Source organism: Protobothrops mucrosquamatus, unplaced genomic scaffold (assembly GCF_001527695.2).
Source record: "Protobothrops mucrosquamatus isolate PMUCROS unplaced genomic scaffold, P.Mucros_1.0 scaffold490, whole genome shotgun sequence".
NCBI lineage: Eukaryota > Metazoa > Chordata > Lepidosauria > Squamata > Viperidae > Protobothrops > Protobothrops mucrosquamatus.
In genome coordinates, this window is record NW_015386808.1 from 226,570 (window position 1) to 233,982 (window position 7,413).

The 7,413-nt window shown below is 36.4% G+C and overlaps 1 protein-coding gene across 1 annotated transcript in view; it reads right to left on the bottom strand.

Moving 5' to 3' along the window:
- LOC107288161 (AF4/FMR2 family member 3-like) overlaps positions 1–7,413 on the bottom strand; it is a gene marked incomplete at its 3' end in the record, with an annotated part of 256,331 nt that overhangs the window by 225,417 nt on the left and 23,501 nt on the right. The window lies entirely within an intron of this gene.

Below are 7,413 nucleotides of genomic sequence, written 5' to 3' on the forward strand. Positions count from 1 at the left end.
GGGACTGACCTAGGGTGAATTTTAAATAGGGATAATTTTTAATGATTTTAATAAGAGACACAGCTACAAATATTTGGTTTTTAATTGGCTTTTATTGGGGAAATGTATTATGTTGTTTTAATATGCTGTGAGCCGCCCTGAGTCCCGTGGGGAGAAGGGCGGCATATAAGTCTTAAAAATAAATAAATAAATAAATAAACATATTTCTCTGCTGCCAGAATCAAAATCACACTTAAACACATAATATAATATTGCCTTCTTTAACAAGATTATAAGGAAATTAACAGGTCTAACCTGATCATAGGTGTTTTAACTTGGTTATCTAAACTGTTCAGAACATTTTTAAACATTCTCTAAAAAGTTTAAATTTAAAAATATAGAGGCAGTCTCCTGTTAGCAGTGTGATTGTTTTCATTTATTTCTCAAATAAATATTCATAAAAGAAACAAATACAGAACTAGCTGTCCTCTTATATAAAGCAAAGGATGCCTAATTGTAGCAGGGTGTTATCTTTTATTTCCAAGGGACAGGAAAATATGGCATTTTATTATCAATGTCAAGTACTAGCAGCCATAAATCCTATGACTCATGAAAGCTGTCTATTTGGGTTACATTAACCAAGTAACATTTCCAATTTACTGGGTAATGACTTGAGGTTCATCAAATTTAATCAAGAAATGATGCATGTGCTATGTCATGTTATGTTTCACTTGGGTTAAAAGGAATTGTGGCAGACATTCTGCATGATTTACCGAGTTTTGGACCACGCATAAGTGCCTGAAAGCAAAACATGTATTGAGTATGAGTTTGAAATGCCATTTCAATGCCATTTCCAATTAAGTGAACTTAATTTCAATAGCTACTTAGGAATTTAATTTTTCACCAGTTATAGTCTTAGGTGAATATGTAGAAATATTTAGATATTAGGTTTTTTAAAATTTGTTTTGTTTGCAGAACTGATTTGGAAAGAGTTCCAAACACACACACACACACACACACACACACACACACACACACACAGAGAGAGAGAGAGAGAGAGAGAGAGAGAGAGAGAGAGAGAGAGAAACCCCAGAAAGTAGCCTACCCTCAAAAGGCTATAGCTGCCTTACAGCTTCAAGAGGATTTAGAAGCCTACTTTGCAAGTGAACAAAAGTATGTACATTTCACAAAATAAGACAGAATTATGTTGGCAGCTCTTAAAAATCTCAGCAAGGTCTCGTGAGACACACTTTCTTGACCAGGAATTGAAAGAGGTTTGACCAAGGATCATTCCTTAACATGCAATTTGTTCATTAAATGAAACTAGGCATATCAGAGTGAAATACTGAACCATATTTTATTCCATACCATCTCTTCTTTGTTATCTGTCTAGTTTGAATTTTAATACTACTGTAATGTGCAGCATTTAATATCCCTGGTCACATATTAAACTTAGTAAGGTCTTTCTTGTTGCTTTGGTTATATTTTCATTGCTTTTTGACCTTTGTTTTCAATCTCCCATTAAGTGCTCTTACCAAAAAAAAAAAAGCACTTCAGCAATATTTATTTGCAAGGACTTAGCAGAGCTATGCATGTGCTGAGAAGGAATACTAGGGATTCCAATATTTTACTGTACTGCAGATATGATCATCTTTGTACCTGTTACACCTAAAGCAATAGCAATAGTATAGCACTTAGACTTATAAACCACTTCACAGTGCTTTACAGACCTCTCTAAGCAGTTTACAGAGTCAACATATTGCTCCCAACAATCTGGATCCTCATTTTACTGACCTTGGAAGGATGGAAAGCTGAGTCAACCTTGAGCTGTGAGAATCGAACTGACAAACTGCTGGCAGTGGCAGGCAGCAGAAATAGCTTGCAGTACTGCATTCTAACCACTGCGCTGCCACGGCTCTATAAAGCATTCTTATATTACCAAATCCTTTAACAATCATGGCATACTACTTGAAAAAGTAATGTATTCTTCATGAATACAGAGCATGTATAGTATATCATAAAGAAATAAAAGAAAGCATGGCTCATTTAATGTTTATCAAAGAATATCTTGAACCATAAATAAAGCTACTAAAAATTATATTATTATAATTTGTCAGGAACTGAACAAATGTTAATTATATAGCATTTAAACATTAGACTTGTTAATGTCGTATTTAATTTAGAACATTACTCTAAATGTTTTCCCACCACATTAATTTACTTCTATTATTGCAATTTCCATTATTAGGTTAATAATGGCAAGAATACTGCCACTGAAAATTTGTTTAACAGAAAAACAATGATTAATTAGAATGCATCTTTAATTATACAGCATTTTATGCACTTGTTTTATAATCTGAAGTTGTACAGAAGCATGTTGTTTGATTCAGTTAGCAAGAAACATTTATCGCATGTAATCCAATTGTGAATTGCTTTCAAAAAGGCAATTGCTCATGTATACTTCTAGTGCTGTGCAAAGTGTTTAGAACTTGAAACATTTCAACCTTGAAACAACCATATATTTTGGTTGAAGACAGAATATTTTTGAGTTGGGAACACTTCCAGAATAGTTGGGACAACATCAGAACACTTCACATAAGACCCAAACAACATGCTTTAACTCTCATCTATATGACTTGCCCAAAGAATTGGACTTTATTTTTTACCTTCAATATTAATTTTGGGCAAATATTACAAACAAATAAAAAGATTGCTACTAGCATTTTCAAAATCTGTAGAAGCTAAACACTTATAAATAGTATAAGTGTACATTTAAAACATACACCATTCTGTAAAATATACACTATTCTGAGAGATATTTTGAACTTCTTATAACAAATGTTGATTTCATTTACCTAATTATATATCTAAATTTAGTGGCTTGAGAAAGCATGGCTAGCTATGCAGTTTTAGATATGTCTACTCAAAACTAAGACTGAATTAAGTAGATATATCCCCTCCCAAATGATGGATGGATGGTTGGTTCGAAGATGGATAGATGAACAGACAATGAATGCTTCAGCTTTGCCTTAACATTTGTCAACATATTAATTAACACAGGGGTCCCCAATCCCTGGTCTGTGGACCAGTACCGGTTTGCGGCATGCCAGCAACCGATCCACACAAACAAGCAAAGCCCCATCCGTGGGATGCAGGCAGCACACAAAACCACGCACCCTCCGGTCTGCAGAAAAACCTTTCTCCACGGAACCAGTCCCTGGTGCCCAAAAGATTGGGGACCTCTGAATTAACACATCTGAATATATGAACTGAGGTTCTACAAGAATAATACAATCTCATTTAATTTACATATTAATTAGTATATTTATTATCATGATTTCAGAGAATTCAATATGTGGCTAAAGGAGTGGTATAAAGGGGAAGGCTTTGGTTATATTAGTCAAGATTTCTCCAGTTGGTCCAATGAAAAAGTGTACAAAAGAGATGGTTTAGAATGATCCATCAAAGAAAGGGACAGAGTTACTTGGCAATAAATTCACAGATTTTCTGCAGAAATATTTAAACTAAACAACGGGGACAGTGAGTTAATTGATACAGAACATCCCTGTCCCCAGCAATCTAAAAATTATAGGGTTATCAGTGCATATAACATAGATGTTTGTGTGGACAAGAATATCAACCTAGCTGTCAAGCAAAATCAAGCTTATAATAGCGAGTGCCACACAAAGTGCACTAATCAAACATGTGATAAGAAAATAGGGGAACTCAGGCACCACACAGGTTATGTAGAAAGTAAACACAGGGTCAGTCATGAAGGATTCAAATGTCTATACACCAACGCACAGAGCATGAGCAACAAAGAGGGTGAATTAGAAATTCAGGTAAATGAGGGCAGATATGATATTGTTGCCTTTACGGAAATTTGGTGGGATGAAACCCACAAATGGAACACACAGCTAGAGGGATTCAAATTATTTAAAAGAAACAGACCAAATAAAAGAGGAGATGGAGTTGCTCTCTATATAAGAAATAACTACATCTCTACAGAAATAGAGCACAACAATGATGAAAACTGTCTTGAATGCATTTAGGTCAATATAAAAGGGAGGGAAATGACATTGCCATAGGTGTATACTATTGGGCAACCAACCAAACAGAGGTAATAGATGAGGGAAAGTGGCAAGAAGGTGACAAGCAACAGGAAGAAAGGGAAAAAAAGGGGAAAAACAGACCAACCTATCAAAAATAGTGCCATTAAAAACAGAATAGAAACACAAGTTAAGATAGGCAAGAAAATGGTAAGTGAGCACCTGTCCAGCCTAGATGAGTTCAAATCACCAGAACCAGATGGACTACACCCCAAGGTTCTGAAGGAACTGGTAGATGTGATCTCAGAACCACTGAATTATATCTTTCAAAGATCCTGGAGCACTTGGGAACTACCAGAGGACTGGAAAAAGCTGATGTAGATCCCATCTTCAAAAAATGAAAAAAAAATGGATCCACTGATTAATTGTTATTATTGTTATTATTATTATAACTTTTTGCTAGTCAGCTAACTAAGGTATGTAGGAAGCACATCACAATAGTAATGGGGGACTTTAATTACCCTGACATCAATTGGGAGACAAACTCTGCACCACGTGGAAGATCAAACAGATTCCTGACAAACCTAACAGACACCTTTGTCTCCCAAAAAGTAGAGAAGGGAACTAGGGGATCAGCCATATTGGATCTAATTCTCTCTAACAGAGATGAAATGATAGAAGATATTGAAACCATAGGAACCTTGGAGGGAAGTGACCATGCAATATTGGAATTCAACATTATGCAAGCAGAAGCAATAGAACACAGTCAAACTAAAGTCTTGGACTTTAAGAGAGCTAATATCTACAAACTTAAGAGACAGCTTGGGAAGGATTCAATGGATGAGAATCCTCAAGGGTAAAACAACTCAAGAAGCATGGGAAATTTTGAAAAGTGAAATTATAAAAGCCCAGTCTAGCACAATATAATGAAGAAGTAAAATAACAGCTCTCAAAAGAAACCAGCACGGCTGCATAAAGAACTCTCTGATAAATTGAAAGACAAAACTGACAAGTATAAAAAATGGAAAGAGGAGCACATACCTAAGGCAGAATGTCAGCAAATAGCCCGAGCCTGCAAAGATGGAGTGAGGAAAGCTAAGGCTCAAATTGAGCTAAGGCTTGCGACAAAAGTCAAAAATAACAAAAAAAGCTTCTTTCAACATGTAAAAATCAAGAAAAAAGTCAAGGAAATGATTAGTTCACTAGTGGGAGAAAGTGGCAAGAAGGTGACAAGCAACAGGGAGAAAGCAGATCTCAGAACTACTGAATTATATCTTTCAAAGATCCTGGAGCACTTGGGAACTACCAGAGGACTGGAAAAGAGCTGATGTAGTTCCCATCTTCAAAAAAGGGGAAAAAATGGATCCAGGAAACTACAGACCTATCAGCCTAACCTCACTACCTGGGAAGATTCTGGAAAAGATAATCAAACAACGAATCAGCAAACACCTAGAGGCAAACAAAGTCATTACCAAAAGCCAACATAGGTTTGTCAAAAACGGATCATGCCAGACAAATCTTATTGCATTCTTTGACCAGGTGAAAAAATTAGTGGACCAGAGGAATGCTGTGGATATAATTTACTTGGACTTCAGTAAGGCATTTGATAAAGTAGATCACAACCTACTACTTGATAAGATAGAAAAAGTGGGTTAGACAGCATCACCACCAGATGGATTTGTAGCTGGCTGACCAGCCATACTCAGCTTGTGGTCCTCAATGGAACCGCATCTACATGGAGGGAAGTGTGTAGTGCGGTGCCCCAGGGCTCTGTTCTGGGCCCAGTGCTCTTCAACATCTTCATCAATGATTTGGATGAGGGGACAGATAGGGAACTCATCAAATTTGCAGACAACACTAAGCTGGCAGGTATGGCCAACACTCCAGAAGATAGGCTTAAGATACAGAAGGATCTTGACAGACTTGAACATATGGGCGCTATCTAATAAAATGAAATTCAATGGTGAAAAAAGTAAGGTTCTACATTTAGGCAAGAAAAACAAAATGCACAGGTATAGTATAGGCGGTACCTTGCTCAATAGTAGCAACTGTGAGAGGGATCTTGGAGTCCTAGTGGACAATCACTTAAATATGAGCCAGCAGTGTGCTGCAGCTGCCAAAAAAGTCAACACAGTGCTAATAAGCTGCATTAACAGAGGGATAGAATCAAGATCACGTGAAGTGTTAATACCACTTTACAATGCCTTGGTAAGGCCACACTTGGAATACTGCATCCAGTTTTGGTCACGACGATGTAAAAAAGATGTTGAGACTCTAGAAAGAGTACAGAGAAGAGCAACAAATTTGATCATGGCACTGGAGGCTAAAACATATAAGGAACGGTTGCTGGAATTGGGAATGTCTAGTCTAATGAAGAGAAAGACGGGGAGTGACATGGTAGCAGTGTTCCAATATCCGAGGGCTGCCACAAAGAAGAGGGAGTCAAGTTATTCTCCAAAGCACCTGAAGGCAGGACAAGAAGCAATGGGTGGAAACTAACCAAAGAGAGAAGCAACCTAGAACTAAGGAGAAATTTTCTGACAGTTGGAACAATTAACCAGTGGAACAACCTGCCTCCAGAAGCTGTGAATGCTTCAACGCTGGAAGTTTTGAAGAAGAGACTGGACAGCCATTTGTCTGAAAAGATATAGGGTTTCCTGCTTGAGCAGGGGGTTGGACTAAATGACCTCCAAGGTCCGTTGCAACATTATTATTATTATTGTTGTTGTTGTTGTTATTTACAGTTGTCTGATTCTTTCTAACTAAAAATGTATAGGAACTTCTGCCTAAAAATTATGTTCCTATTTATCTTAACTTATAGTGATAATAAAAATAATAACTTATTAAATTTGTATTTATTTATTCAATTTCTATAGCCGCCTATCTCAATCATTGTCTCTAGGTGGCTTATATGGTGCCCATATCTCACAACAATAAAACAAAGGAATTCAATAATAATTTTAAAAAGATAAAAACATGCACAAGTGAGAAAAAAATGTCTTTTTTCCTGGTTCTAATACTAATACCAACTGATATTAGCCGTCCATGCCATTCTGGCAGAAATAAAGAAATAGTTAATCTACCTAGAGTAGATACCTCCACTTGATTTTGGAAAAATTAACTAGTTTTTAAAAGTCTGCTTCCATGAATTGCCTTTCCTCCAATATAACAAGCGCAACTATATTATCTCAAATTTATTTTAAGATTTAAATATATAACTGAGACTGGCATATTTGAAATAAAAGGCAGTAATGATCCCTAATGAGGTTTAGAAGGTTGAATAGAAGAAGGAAAAGGATGGGATTTGGAAGTTTGTAAACAGTGCTGTTGACATCTTTGAGGTGAAAAAGAATTGTTCCTTGCTCTGAGTGAACATTTGAATTAC